Genomic DNA, 14,205 nt, shown 5'->3' with positions numbered 1-14,205 from the left:
CTTATCATTGCAATTATCATACTTTGGTCCTTTGACGCATTTTAAGTAGGCAAAGCAAATAACGCCCATGTCAGTGTTCAGATCCAGCCACAGCCACAGATTCATTAGCTGTGCTGCATTAGCTTAGAACAATGGATTTCACTGTGGCACAAGTGCTAAATAATATCAGCGCTGCCATAATGACTCTGACGGCGAGGTCTCTCCTCTTTTCTTAGGAATAAATCTTAGTGCGTCCAGAAACACAGGGGAGATACAGTAATTGGGATTGGGAGCCTCATCCTGTCAACCTCATATAAATGGTTCCTTTACAGCATCACTAATCATCAGGTCTGGAGCCCATGATGAATATTTATCACCAGATCAATATGTAGAAAGCTCCTTCTCATAAAAATACCAGGAAACATGCAGAAAAAGCTGCATCCTTAAAGTGTGGTTCCAGTCAAAAGAACAAAGACGAATCCACTGATATGAGTTAATGCAGGAATAAATGGAGCCAGGCTTTGCAGAATGCATAAAGAGTAATAAAGAGGAATCTTCCATCTGTTACTGCAATAACTAGAGGTGAGTGAGAGGAAGGTCTCAGCTTTATGCTGTGTCCTGGCATTTAAAGCAGCTTCCTGTGAAACGCTGCCTTTGACTCAGATTCATACGGAATAATGTCTCAGCCTTGACACCAGTTATTCACAGCTGACGCTCCGACTGCTTACGCCTCACAGGATCATTCCACCATTAACTGCATTTTCCTCCGACCTAATTGCTTTTCATTTCCCCATATTCAATACAAACTCTCTTTGCTGCCAGATGTCATCTGTTGTCTCGCCACGATGCAACGTGATTAGACACCATATGCACCAAAGCAGGAAGTGAGATCCGCTCAGCAGCTTTCCCTGGAGTTGCCTTTGATATGAGCCAACCTCACTGTACAGTACTGTACAGTACTACACCTTCTCATTAGTGCAATTACTATCATCAGTGTCTTTGCAAAACCATAATCATCCTGCGTTTGGAGGCGACAGATACTGGACAAAAATATTACTGTCGCATTTAGAAATATTGCCTCTAAACATATCAAAGGGCCATTTGTGACATTTGTACTTCAAGCACTGACCGTGTGAAGCTACAGCACAGACACACACTGTTTGTGCTGAACCTGTTAGCAGATGCATTCTTTTTCTCTCATTTTTGTCCACCACTGTGTTTCTGTGTTTATTCTGTTTTGAGTTATAAACATGAATCATGGACAACAGATGAGATGCAGCAGCGCTTGTCTGTACTGATGTGGCACAGCTTTAATAGGCCAGGTAGCACAGCGCTAACACCGGACGGCTCCTTGGAAAACTTTTCAAGCTCTTTCTAAATATAAAACGTTCTGGGTCAGGTGGTTACCATAGAAACGAACCTCCTGTTTTAACATGAATATGCTGTTTTAGGACATCTTGCATAAATTGTGTTTTACAAAACTGATGATTTGCTATTTGTTTGTTTTTGGCGTCATATCCCTCCAGGGCGCCGTCCTAACAGGACTTTTTGCTTGAGAAGGACAGTGAATGATAACTGTCACCCCTGAATGAGCGTTTGTTATCACACCATTAAGCTGCTGCCTAAAAACATAAAACCACCTCTGCAGGTTCAAAGTACGGTATGAAACATAAAATATTTCTGTTGCACTCACTGCATTTCCATCCTTTTTATACGGCGTCTGCAGGTCAGTTGCTATGGCAACCCAAGCAGAGGAAGACTAGTGTTTAATTGATCCACTAATGCATTTAGCTGCACACTCACCAGTAAGTTGCCTTTGTTTCCAGGTCACATTTTAGGGACAGACATTTACATAAAAGCATTTGCTGTTGTTGGAACCAATCATTATCAGCGGTTTCTGCTTTCTGTCCTTTGCCAACAAATGTGGTGTAAACACTGACTATTAAAAGCTACAATATTGCCTCATCAGGGAATTATTATAATACTAATGCTGGTGGGAAACATAATAAGTTTGGCAGGAGCTTTCTCCAAACAGTCAGTAATATGGGAAATGCTAATTAGTAGTTGCATTACAAACAAAAGAAGTCCCTGGGACTGGTTCAACCATCACACCACCCTGTCTATTATGTCCCTCCACCAAACCAAGTGCACCGCACAAAAACAGCACACACACACAATAGTGCTGCTAAAAATCTGATAAACGCTTTGCTGCTGACCATGAATGTGTGAGCCTGGGTCTCATGTAAATATGGTCCATGTGTATAATGAAACTCATCTACACTAAAGCAGTCAATGCTGTGAACAATAACTGCCTCCATTCACTACGTATATAAGATGCTGTTAAATCTCATCGTCCATGTGTCAGGCATGAGCCTCTGGACCCCACCTGGGCAGATAAGTCAGGAATAAAGGATTTAAAAAAGAATATCAGCACCATGTCAGGGTCAGCCTGAACTCAAAAGAGAAAAGCAGCACATTCAGAGGTTTCACTTCAAATCCAAGTTCTGCATTTTTCCTGAAAGGCTTTTCTGCAATAGCCTAAAGTGAAAAGTGAAAAGTAGACTTCAACTCCTAAACTTCAAAACTCAATGCTCACATAAAAGAACATTGTATCTCTCAGTACAACATTTGTGTCACTGAGGTATTATTAAACTGACTTAATAGAAAAAGAAGGAAGGTGAATTCAGACGTGACACCTATTTTTATTCATTTCAGTGCTTTTGTTACCTAAACACAGCCAAATCCAGGACTCCTCCACCACGACCCTTCATGTGACAGCTGCAAAAAAATTAATCATGCTTGTGGTAGTCAATAATGTGAAGGTGGCAGTAATAGTTATGGATAATTGGGATAAATCTGCAGGAAAATATTTTTTACTGCAGTAAACATGGAAAGTGAGTGACTCCCCTCGAAGCAGGTGAAGCAGTAAGACACCAGCAGCAGCAGCAACATGCTGTGGCTGTATTTGCCACCATGTCACTGGGAGCCAAAAGACTGTGTGGGCACGATGTGATCAAATCTCACCAGCCATTATTGCAATTTGGAGAAAATTGAACTCAGCGCAGAGGCAGGTCTGTGAAAAGCAAGAAAGAGCAGCACTGAGTAATTCTCCTCAAAAACAGGACAGCGTGAGCGGGTAAGTGTGTGGTGCTTTACAAGTCCCAGCAGATTCCAGTGTATACAGTAAGACATGATGGGTAATTATTAATTATCCCAGACCGTAATGCTGGAATAGATAATTATGTGACAAACATGACATCTTCAGTCTCGCCTCTAAGTGATGAATGTCATGAGGAGACTGCAATTATGTCATCTCATTCATACGGGAGTATGGTAATTGCAAAATTAAAAGCACTTCAGCTAATTTTAGCTTACTCCTCAGAGTCGAGTCTTGAAGATAGGCTTGTAATCACTGATGCACACAGGCAAATAGACTGCTGCGCATGTTTTAGGTTGAAATATCAAGAATACATAAAAAAAATATATATATACATACTGTATATATATGGTTGAATATACATATATATATATATATGTACATATGCGTGTGTGTGTGTGTTTTTGTGTGTGTGTGTGTGGTGTGTGTGTGTGTGTGTGTGTGTGTGTGTGTGTGTGTGTGTGTGTGTGTGTGTGTGTGTGTTTTTGTGTGTGTGTGTGTGTGTGTGTGTGTGTGTTTGTGTGTGTGTGTGTGTGTGTGTGTGTGTGTGTGTGTGTGTGTGTGTGTGTGTGTGTGTGTGTGTGAGAGCCAAAAGGATGTGTCTTCTACTGCACTGAAAATTCTTCTCTAGTTCTCATAATGAAACACAGATTTTGTGGTTTATTTCTGATGTGCATCGATGGAATCGCTGTAATATTTGGCAACTGGAGGGACGTCTGCTGTGCTTTAATGGCAGAGGTGGGAGCTACATTAGTGCTGTTTATTTGCAGCACTGACATAAAACTGGGAGGATCCTGAGCAACCCTGTTCAACGTCTGCAAAGCACTGTGGGACAAAAGGTAAAAACAGACAAAGCTCTTGTGTTAAGATCTTTAAGGATTCAAAGTGTGTCTCACTGATAAACACTTCATAGCTCCACATACACGATGTCCCAGTTTGAAGGACAGAACTTCAGATAGGAGGCTGATGTTCAATCACTGTCCCCCTTTCCATCCAACAGAGAATCATTACCTGACAACAGGTTTCCACAGTGTCATTGATAAACGTGTAAATGTGAGTGTTAACATCAGAGTTTAGTATAGCACCTGTGTCTGGCGTCTGCGTAGCTTTGAGTGAGTCAGGGTTAAACATCTTCCACCTGCACGTTCAGGCGTCCGTGCCTCAGTTGAAGGGGCCGTCTTCAGGTCCGGCCACGCGTTCGCTGTCTGTCTTTCCGACGGCCTGAGGCCTGAGCTGCGACAGGAACAAACCAGATGTGGTGGAAGGACTGAGCTGCAGATGTGTGTGAGGCTGACCCCAGAACAGCTCCTCCACTTCTACACACAATACGCACAAGCGAAGAAACAAATGTATGCAATGAGTCAAAATGCCAGAAAAACAAAGGTTGTGTTCAAAGAAAATGACCTGATGCTCCGTATAGAACCAGGAGCTGAGAGGTTTCTGCTCTTTCCTCATTACTGCTCTTTTAATCAGCTCTGGGTGTGTGCTTACAGCTGCCGGGGGCTTTAAAGCGTCCTTCACGTGGCTGCAGCCCTGGAGGAGACGTAGCCGCCGGCTCTGAGCCCAGCCGAGCGCTGGGAGGGTGAAATGCCTATGGCTTCGATCATCAATATTGCTTGTGCAGAAGAAAAGTGGTGATCAAGTCCTGCTACCAGGCACTTCACATCCATTTATTAGACGCAATTACATCTTAGCAACCTATGGTTAAGCTGATCATATGTTCTGTAAGTGCCCCACTGTTGTTGGCTTCCTTCAAATGTCTATTTTTGGCAATTACTTTTAAAAAAATCATTGAAAAATAGCTTTCAACTAGTCCACATCCACGACATCAAATCAATAGCTTTCAGTTGTAGAAACCACCCAGATGCATTTTTACATTCCATATTCTTATGATGCATGTGGACCTACTGTATGCACGCTTGGGGCATTTGAAAGGGAGCGTTTGGTGGCTGTGAGGTGTCGCGTTTGTGGGACAGGCTGCAACTGATTGTGCATTGAGGTGCAAGTGTCAGAAGTTAAATGTGGCCACTGTGGCGTGTCTGTGATCATCCTGCTGCCATTTGGCTGGATGTCTGCGAGTCGGCAGCTGCTATTGAGTGTCTTCAGGATCCTGATTTAAGCAGGCGCGGGCTGTTTTTTCCTTTTTTGGGGATGCGGGGCTCATGGGATGCCCTGGCTCAAGGGTCCCAGGTTGATTGCTGGTTACTGGCTTTGATTGGTTCTGCTTCTCTCCTACAATGGGACTAAATTCATGGGACGGCACATAGCGGTGAGGGATTGACCATATTGTCCAGAGGACAGTAACCAAAGCAAAGGGTGAATGAGGGCCTCTGATTTGTAGTTAGTGGAGAGCTTGACATGATTGTGACTTCTGCATCTGTCGCTTGTCCGCAGGAAATAAGTGCTTTTTTCTTTCTTATTAACAATGTTCTTGCCTTTTTTGTCTGGTTCGTCCACTTTTTCTCACTGAGTCTGAGGAAAAAGTCCTTTGTTAGTGTCTTATACTTTGATTTGCTATTAAAATATTCAGCTGGTTGGATTCATTTTCTGCAACATGTTGTTCCCATGCATTTGTGAGCATTTGCTCAATACTTGCACATGAAACACGCTGTTGAAGATTAGTCATAAATATTTGCACTGTGTGGAGAACAAAGATTCATTTCAGTTTGACTCCTTCCATCTTCGGTCCGTTATGATGAAGGGTTAAGACACTGGATGCTGCCGATAAACCTGGTTACATAAAGGAACTGCAGTTTGATTGACAGTTTGATAAATGACCAGTTTACTGAAAATGCTCAATCCATGACAACAACTCTAAGCAAACATTTAATTTGCTATCTTCTCTTCATGAGAGTTTATTTTAAGCTGCTTCACAAATGTTTAGGCTTTGGTACAAGACAAACTAACTTCCTTTACATTCAGTCACGTGTGTCTCTTACTGCATATGACAATTATCTGCAATACAATAATAGAGTTAGTAAAACCATTTCTCTGAATTTCTATCTGACTATGAGATAACACTTTTGTTTATCATCTTTTGGCAGATGTTCCTTCTCCCTCTGCAGATGAAAGTGTGACCAGTCAGAAGATAATCATGAGAAAATTGAACAGGGATCTGTCGTGACTACAAAGCAAAAGCAGCCTGACATCATCTACAGCACTGAAGGCAGGTGTTAAATGCTCCTCCAGCTTAAACGCTGGTGCCTTCGCAGGCAGGAGGGAATTAATGCTCGAGGTGACATTGAATGGACATCTATCTTCCCCGTTTCCTCTCTCGTCCAGAAAGAAATGAAATGAACGAATGAGCTGTACCACAGCGGTGCAGCCGGTTTGTCTCCTCCCTGCTGCCTGTGAGGTGCACATTAAAACACGGACGCATCACAGGTCCACGCCTCGTGCCTGATGGAATAGAGGGATATTAGTTAAGACTTCCTGCCTGGTCTCAATCAGACGGCTGGTGGCTGCGTTCTCCCTCCTTGGCGTCTTTCACCTGTGCTCTTTTAATCAGGGCGGGTGTCACTCGTCCTGCAGGCTGATCACTGCAGTATTTGACAGTTTGTGTCTGTGAAATTAAATAGAGGCGTGATTTGCATGTGACATTGAGGGTTTTAGTGCTTCAAATTGTATCTCCCTGGAATTAGCATGCAGACAAGCCCATCTGTATGTATGCGGCTGCTCTGAGAGGTTCAAACCACTGCTTTGTGTTGGGGCAAGAGGTTATGTAGAGACTGGAGCCAGCCCTCTCCTCATCTCAACACTTACCTCCCTCTTTTGTACTCCAGAATTGATGCACTCAATAGTACAGTAGGTTTTCTTTTAATCTTGCTGAATTGATGCTACTGCTTTTTGTCCACCTTGGCTCAGGGTTCAGAATAGATGCTCTCGACAGTAGGTGCTCTTTTGATATCATCAATGAATCTTACAGACCCCCCCCCCCACACACACACACACCCACCCAGTTTTGAAGCACCGGGTTTTGAAGCCCAAATGCACAACCTACAGACATGTAAAATCCCACTTTGTGTTCTTTACACACACAATAATTGCAGCATGTAAGATTTTTTTCTTTTTTCAATCAGTATCGTCTGAATTGGGAAAATGTTCTCTCTTTCTCTCTCAATCAATCCTCTGGCCAAAGCTGCATTCAGACTCTATTAAAACTCAACTCAATATGATGCTCTCACTCCAAATCAATTTGATGCCTTAGAGGTTCACTTCTTCAAAAGAGAGCGGAGACGCTGTCCTGGACAACCAGGGTAATTCCTGAAGGTTCTTGAACACTTATTCACCTCCTGCACTGAAATGATTATGTCAGCTGTGAGTCAAAATGAAGGCGTTTTCAAGTTATTCCAAAGTGTCTTTGAGAGATTCACTGCTCAAAGTTCAGTTCGGCGGAACGACCTCACAGAGGCAGAGAGATGGTTCTACTGGGAGTTTATTACTGAGGTCGCACACGTTCACTTTAAACGCGGCGGCCAAAACATTAGAACCACCTCTTACAATTCACTCTGAGACTTAACGGTAACAAACCAGACGAAACAAACCAGACGGAAACAAACCAGACGAAACAAACCAGACGAAACAAACAGGACGGTAACAAACCAGACGGTAACAATTTAGACAGTTACAAACTGACGGTTACAAACCAGACAGCGCGGTGCTGATAGAAAAGACAGATTTACATACATTTACATTTACATATACAAATATCATTGTTATATTATTTGTTCCTCCATTATCAAATCCCCAAATGTCTAACTTCAGCATTTTGATACGTTTAAGGTTTAGTATGCAGATGACCATGGGTTCTGTCAGCTGCTGTATGACTGATGTAAAGCTACCAATCGATCTGTTGGCAAGTGGACAAATTACCATTAGCCAGAAGGAAATATACTGGTGAAAATGTGCAGAAAGCATTAATCTAATCATGTCTGAAGTCACTCGCCGAGCTATAGAATCAATAAATGTGTTTTAAGGCCCACACCTTATCTTTAGACTTTAACATTAACCTTCCATTAACCATTACGCCAGCACTTAATTGCACCTCAGTCAATAATGTTAATTCAGAAATGCTTTTGCTTTGGTTTCAGAGACATGTCTATTCATATTTTGGTAATGTGGCTAAGGGGCTATTAGAAAGTGAAAAAGTGAAGCGTTTCACTTTGAGATGAGTTATGTCTCTGAATGTGCTTCTTTGCACTAATCTGAGCGAGAGGTCGATGACCTCCAGGACAGTGATACCGAAGTGATGGGGATCCCACTGTCTCAGCTTAACCTCCCACTCTAATTTGGCCCTGTGGACTACAACAAATGGTGTGCATAATTGAACATTACTTCAATGATGATTTCTGGCAGCCCTGGCAGGATTCTCCCAGGTCAACAGTTATGTCACTTAAAGGGGAAAAATGGGACTAATTTTGCTCTTTGATCTCTCTTAAATGATAATAGAGGCCAAGAATCGTTATCAGTCTTTAAGGAAAGTAACTCAGAGAGAGTGACTCACATAAATCATTTTAAGTCCAGGACAGTATGAGGCTCTATGTCTGCAAAGCAAAACAGCGGTAGATGAAGGAGGGCTAGAGAGCGTGACAGCGTTTGGCTTCACTCACAGTTTGTGAAGCTGAAATCAGAGCCGTTTTATTTTATCTGTCACACTAATCTGTTCTTTGTAAAACATAGAAATGATTTGAGCTTTTTCTGCTTTGATTTACTGAACATCATACTGTACCAGTTTGTGTTAGCCTCATGTCCTCAGTGTTATATCACAATGAACGTTGAACCTATGGGTGGTGGGCGGAGGCGTTTGGGAGCTGTGTATGTTACTGAATGTGGAATTTGGAGCAGATGTCTTTTATATACTTAATTATCATCATGTTATTAGAGAAACTTGGTTCAGTGTTGTTCAGAACGATTCTAACTGAGACCTTGCTTTTGTAGTGAGTCTCTTACATACACCACACAAAGCAGAAAAGCTTTTTTAATGTGCTCCAGATATTAATACTCATGCAGCTTATGGGTGCATGTGCTTGTCTTTCTGCGTGTGCCAACCTGAACAGTTCAGGTGTATGACACCTCTCACCCAGTGTCATCTGAGCTCAGCTCCAGGCCCCTTCCACCCTCGAATCTTGGAAAATAATCTTGGTTCAGTAATATATAAAAGCGGTGCAGCATGTAGAATGAAACCCAATCTATTTCAATTAAAGGCAGCCAGTCAGAACAGCTGCTATGAAACATCTGGGCGGATTCTGATTGACTCACTGTGTCAACATCAGAGAAACAGAAGCGGAGGTTGATCTGGTGTGATACAGTTTAAGGAAGGCGTCCCTGTGAACAGCATCGTTTGACTGGGGATGAGCTGCTTTATTCTTACCTTACTGGATCTTATTACAGGCCTTGAGGAAAGTTTGGCGCCGTGCTTCATCACAATTCTTCCAAAAACAGCATGCAGAAAACATTTAACATGCAATTACTGTGTCAGACAGCAGGAAGAAATGGCTCCGGCTTACTGAGAGCTCTGTGACAGGTGCATTGTGGGAGAACTGATTCTTACATAGGGGGTAAGTGAATTGTCATTACCTGTCTGTTTCTTATGACACTTGGCTGGGTGCCAACTGATTTGTTACAGGAGTTGAGAATCGGCCTGTCGCCCCCGCTACGGCTGCAGCCAGCTCTCCAGATTAGCGAGGGGAAGATATAAGCCTTCTCTTCACAGGTCAAGGGCTCAGCTATTCAGGGGTTACCCATCAGTCAAGCAGGGTGTGAGATGTGTGAAGCTGAGCAGCAGAAATGCACGCGTGATGGATGTTTACTTTTCCCTTTTGTGCTTATTCAAACGTCACATGATAGACAGGACTGAAGGGGAGGAGGGAGCGGGGGCTGCAGACGGCACTCTGCCTGGAATACCTGTCGATCCACAGTGGAAAGCACTGCAAGAGGGATCAATACAAAATGTGTTGTCTCCATTTGCTTGATTAAAAAGCGGGTTGGATGGAGGCTGCCAGCAACGTTGTTCCATGGATTACACTGGGAGCGAGGCTTTGGTTGTGGGGCGCTGCAGTCAGTGAGGAGGACCTGGGCCACGTTCAGCCATTAGAGACTTGAGATGTCTGTTATTAAAGTGGCCATGTGATACTGGAGCCCATTCAACGCAGTTACAGTTAGGTGGTTTGTTCAGGTCCGATCCAAACAGTGGGACCAAATATATGGATTCTGCATCTGTAGGCACTGGATGCAGGCGAGCAGTGAACACCAGTCTGGAGAAGAACCCGTCCATGTGCAGACCTTCAGAATGCATCAAATGTTCCAGTAAAGTTAAAGGAAACTCATTTTTGAAGAGCCACATGTCTGTGTACATCTAACTGCAACTAAAGTAACCGTCGCTGTGGTCAGCTGCATCCTTTAATCCTCTGTGGATGAGTCTAGAACTGATAAGACCTTCAGATAAACAAGGCTATGGGAGGTTTGAATGAGCAGGAGCAGGTTGAAGCTAAATGAGCAAAGGACCTGGATGACTGTCGCCAGTATGTCTTTAGGCACAAACAGTAAACCTCAGTCACAGATGAGCAAGAAGGTGCTAAAAGATTAGCAGCCCAAAGCTAATGCTTTGATACTCTGTCAAAATCATTGTCAGCAAATAAAGTATAATTTACTTTTTAATCTGTTACTGACCAAACTCAAAACATAACTTATATTATATTATATTTTTTTGGATGTGAACCTCCTCATCATCAAACAGCCCATCTTTACATAGGAGCTGTGACGCCAGGACCAACACGCTGCCATATTTGTTTTACAGACGGCTCCTTTGTCCGGTCTGAACTGTGGAAGTCTGCAGCTGAGTCAGGTAAACAGGTCGGATGTACAGCGGCGCTGGCCTCCGTCCACAGTGACCCACAGAGAGATGAGGCTTTCATTCCACTGACAAAAGTGTTGAGACTCTTTTCATTCTGCCCTGAAATCTGATCGGATGCGAGAGAGAAGTCCCCAAACATTGAGCCGCTCTTTAAAAGTGTCTCGCTCCATGTGCAGAAGGACGGATCTGGTCCTATTGGACAAACCGGACCGGCAGCAAATGGGCCCAACACAGTCAAACCTGCTTCAAATGTCCGGTGTGGGCTTTAAACTGAGCTTCCTCAGACTGAGTCTGCAGTCGTCTTATATTGAAGGAAGAAAACTCGCAGTGGTGTTTAATGATTAATACCGTAGTCTAGTAATTCCTCAAAATTAGTTTGCAACCAATAATGTAACAAATAATAAAACAGCTAGTAAGCTAGTAAGTAATAAAGGTTATCAAAAACTTGAAAATTGGGCTGTTTTGTCTTTATCTGGACCAACGTGGTGCCAAATCAGGTGAGGGTCTGTTTAATTAGCAGCAGAGCTTCAGCTTCTTCGCCATTGTTATAAAAGGAAGCGAGGTGAAGCATGAGGAGCATGTTTGTTTGCTGCTGAGTCACTGGGTCAGAGCGACGCCTTCTGCCCATCCAGGCTGCAGCTGAATCCGCTGACTCAGCTTAAAAGCAATGGTGCACGGCCGTCAGCTGATGGTCAGAACGCAGGGAGACCGGTTCAGTTCCAGGTTGGAAGCTTGTCTGTGAGGCTCGTCTTGGTGCAGGTGGCTCCATGTTGGTGCACTAACTGCTCATTTGGCAGAGATGCACCTGTATCATGTTGCAAATAGCACAAAGATGGAGAGGCTGCCCTGGCTTAATTAGAAATACAATAACCTCCTGGTGACACGCGTCCAAGGTGTCTGTCAGCGACTGTCAGGAGACGAGAGCAGCACAGGGATTGACTGTGGGGCTCCGTCTTAACCTCCCCGTCCTCCAAAGCCACAAAGCCATTTGAATCAGCACGTCAGGTTTGAATATAATGCTGTACGTCTGCAGCTGTCGTTTCCAGAGGATCTAACAGGGGGAGCTGCCACCACCTCCTGCAGCTGTGGGGATCAGCTGATCAGAGGCCTCCACAGGTTCCTCCACCTTGCAAAGCTCTGCACAAAGCGCTACGTAGCTGAAGCAGGCCTCAAAAATGATTATATTATAAGGGTTTAACCAAAACGGGTCCAGACTTACCGTCAGCAGCCCGAGAGGTCCCTGCTCTTGGCCTCGGTCTCTTTCTTATGATGTGAAAACATATGTTGAGTCGTCATTCATGACTTATTTAAATGCCGACATGATTCTTACTGTTGGATGACTGACGCGCCTCTGTTGACCCGTATCAACAGCAACGAGCTACGGACGATCCCATATTTACCAGTGAGGCCAGTAACCAGCAGCGAGCACCGTGTGATCACTGAGACGTTTCTCCCACGTAAAGAGGATTTCCCACTCCAGCCTCGGGCGCCGGCGACGCATCTCCTTTTTGTTTCTCTCTCCCACTTTATGAATCAGGTGAAATCTGGGCCTGAGAGCATCTTTAACCAGGGAGAGACGCGTGGCTCTTTTCAGTGATACTTTCGCAGCCAGCGCTGATGTGAAGAGGGGATGGAGAACAGAAAAGAAAGTGGATGTACCAGGTGGCTCTACACTTGAAAATCTCATTATGTTTTCAGGGACACACAAAGCAGGAGAAGGTGGTGGAGGCTCGGCGACAAAGCTGGGCTGCCTCACTTCCCTTCACCTGGAGAGGGTTTGGCTCGGCCGCCGAGACTGCCAATGTCAACAAACGTGCGCAGTCGTGGGGAAGATGAAGTCGCTTTTTGTCAAGATGTGTCATGTGTGGCTTTGGTTATGGTGAAAAATGAGAACATTGGCCATTCGCAGCTTTTCCGCAGCGACACGTCTGGTTTAAGACGTTCCTCCGTGGCCGCGTCCTGCACTGAGCGACAGACAATGCTCATTTAAAACACAAAGGCGCATACCCTCTCATTCAGACTACAGCTGCCCTCTTTCAGACCTGGATTCTAAAGCCACTTTCTGTTGTCCCCTGCTCAGGTTTTTCCCCACGGAGGGAAATAAAGCTGGGCCCCACTGCATTGCATTTGGTGTGAGGGGAGAGAAAGGCCTGCTTGTTTGAAATAAAGACGGGGAAACCTTTCCACTGAGTGGACACCTTAGAGGTGCACTTTTTGCTTTGTCCTTGGCAGTTGGCTGGAAAAATGGACGGCAGAGTAGGAGGGGAAAACATCATGCAGGGGGCGAGTCGTCCCTAATGTGTTTATGAAAGATTCTTTGATAAAAGGGGGGCGAGAACGTCTGCCGATTCCCAACGAGCCCCCGAGTTTCTGACTGAACACCTCACAGGCGAGCGCCTCGCGTGTCCGACAGTCTGTGTGTTGTGGAAGGTAAGCCAAGCTGATTTCACCACACTACAGCTGCTACTGGGTAGACTGGAGGGACCATGTGAGGACAGCCTGTGGGCTGTGAGGGCGCTGGAGGCGAAGGACACATGACGTAGTTCCTGGTGTTTATACTTTATTAATCTAGGGTGACTTTCTGTATATTTCCAGCTATTTGCTTTGGTCCTTCTGTGCTTTGTGCTCTGTGGTATTTGTGTTCTGTGATCCAGGGGATGATGTAACAGTGAAAAGTGATGCAGCTGAATATAATTGGAGGGAAACATGGAGGGAAGCTGGTGTTTGAGTGCTGATCTTGGATCAGCTGTTTGTGATGATAAAACAGTCCTCTGAATGTGATAAACTGCAGTAAGTACCTGAAAAAGAGCATCTATTTTGACTTCTCTGTGTTTGACTGAGACAAACGTTTGCTGGGCGTTGTGTGGTGCGTTGCTTGTTTAATGTCAAATTATAAATAATAAACGAATGAACCATCTGGTTAAATGAATGACAGGCATCAGATCATTAGACATGAAATCTTAATTACATTATCCCAAACTTTGCATTTTACGTTCGACTTTAGTGCAGGGTTCAGTAATTACACAAGTACAGCAGCGAAAGGCTCCAAATAAAATGTGACTGTATAACATGCTGAAATTAAACAATATGTTTATATTTACAGTCAAGCTCGACATGACAATTGCAAAATCTGAATAAAAGTTACTTTCAGTCTGTCAGGTTCTGGTTCTGTTCTCGGTTTTATTTTGTAGGACTCTGTTCATCAGCCTTATATTCA

This window comes from Betta splendens, chromosome 19 (assembly GCF_900634795.4).
Source record: "Betta splendens chromosome 19, fBetSpl5.4, whole genome shotgun sequence".
Classification (NCBI taxonomy): domain Eukaryota; kingdom Metazoa; phylum Chordata; class Actinopteri; order Anabantiformes; family Osphronemidae; genus Betta; species Betta splendens.
Note: the sequence above shows the minus strand (reverse complement) of the source record.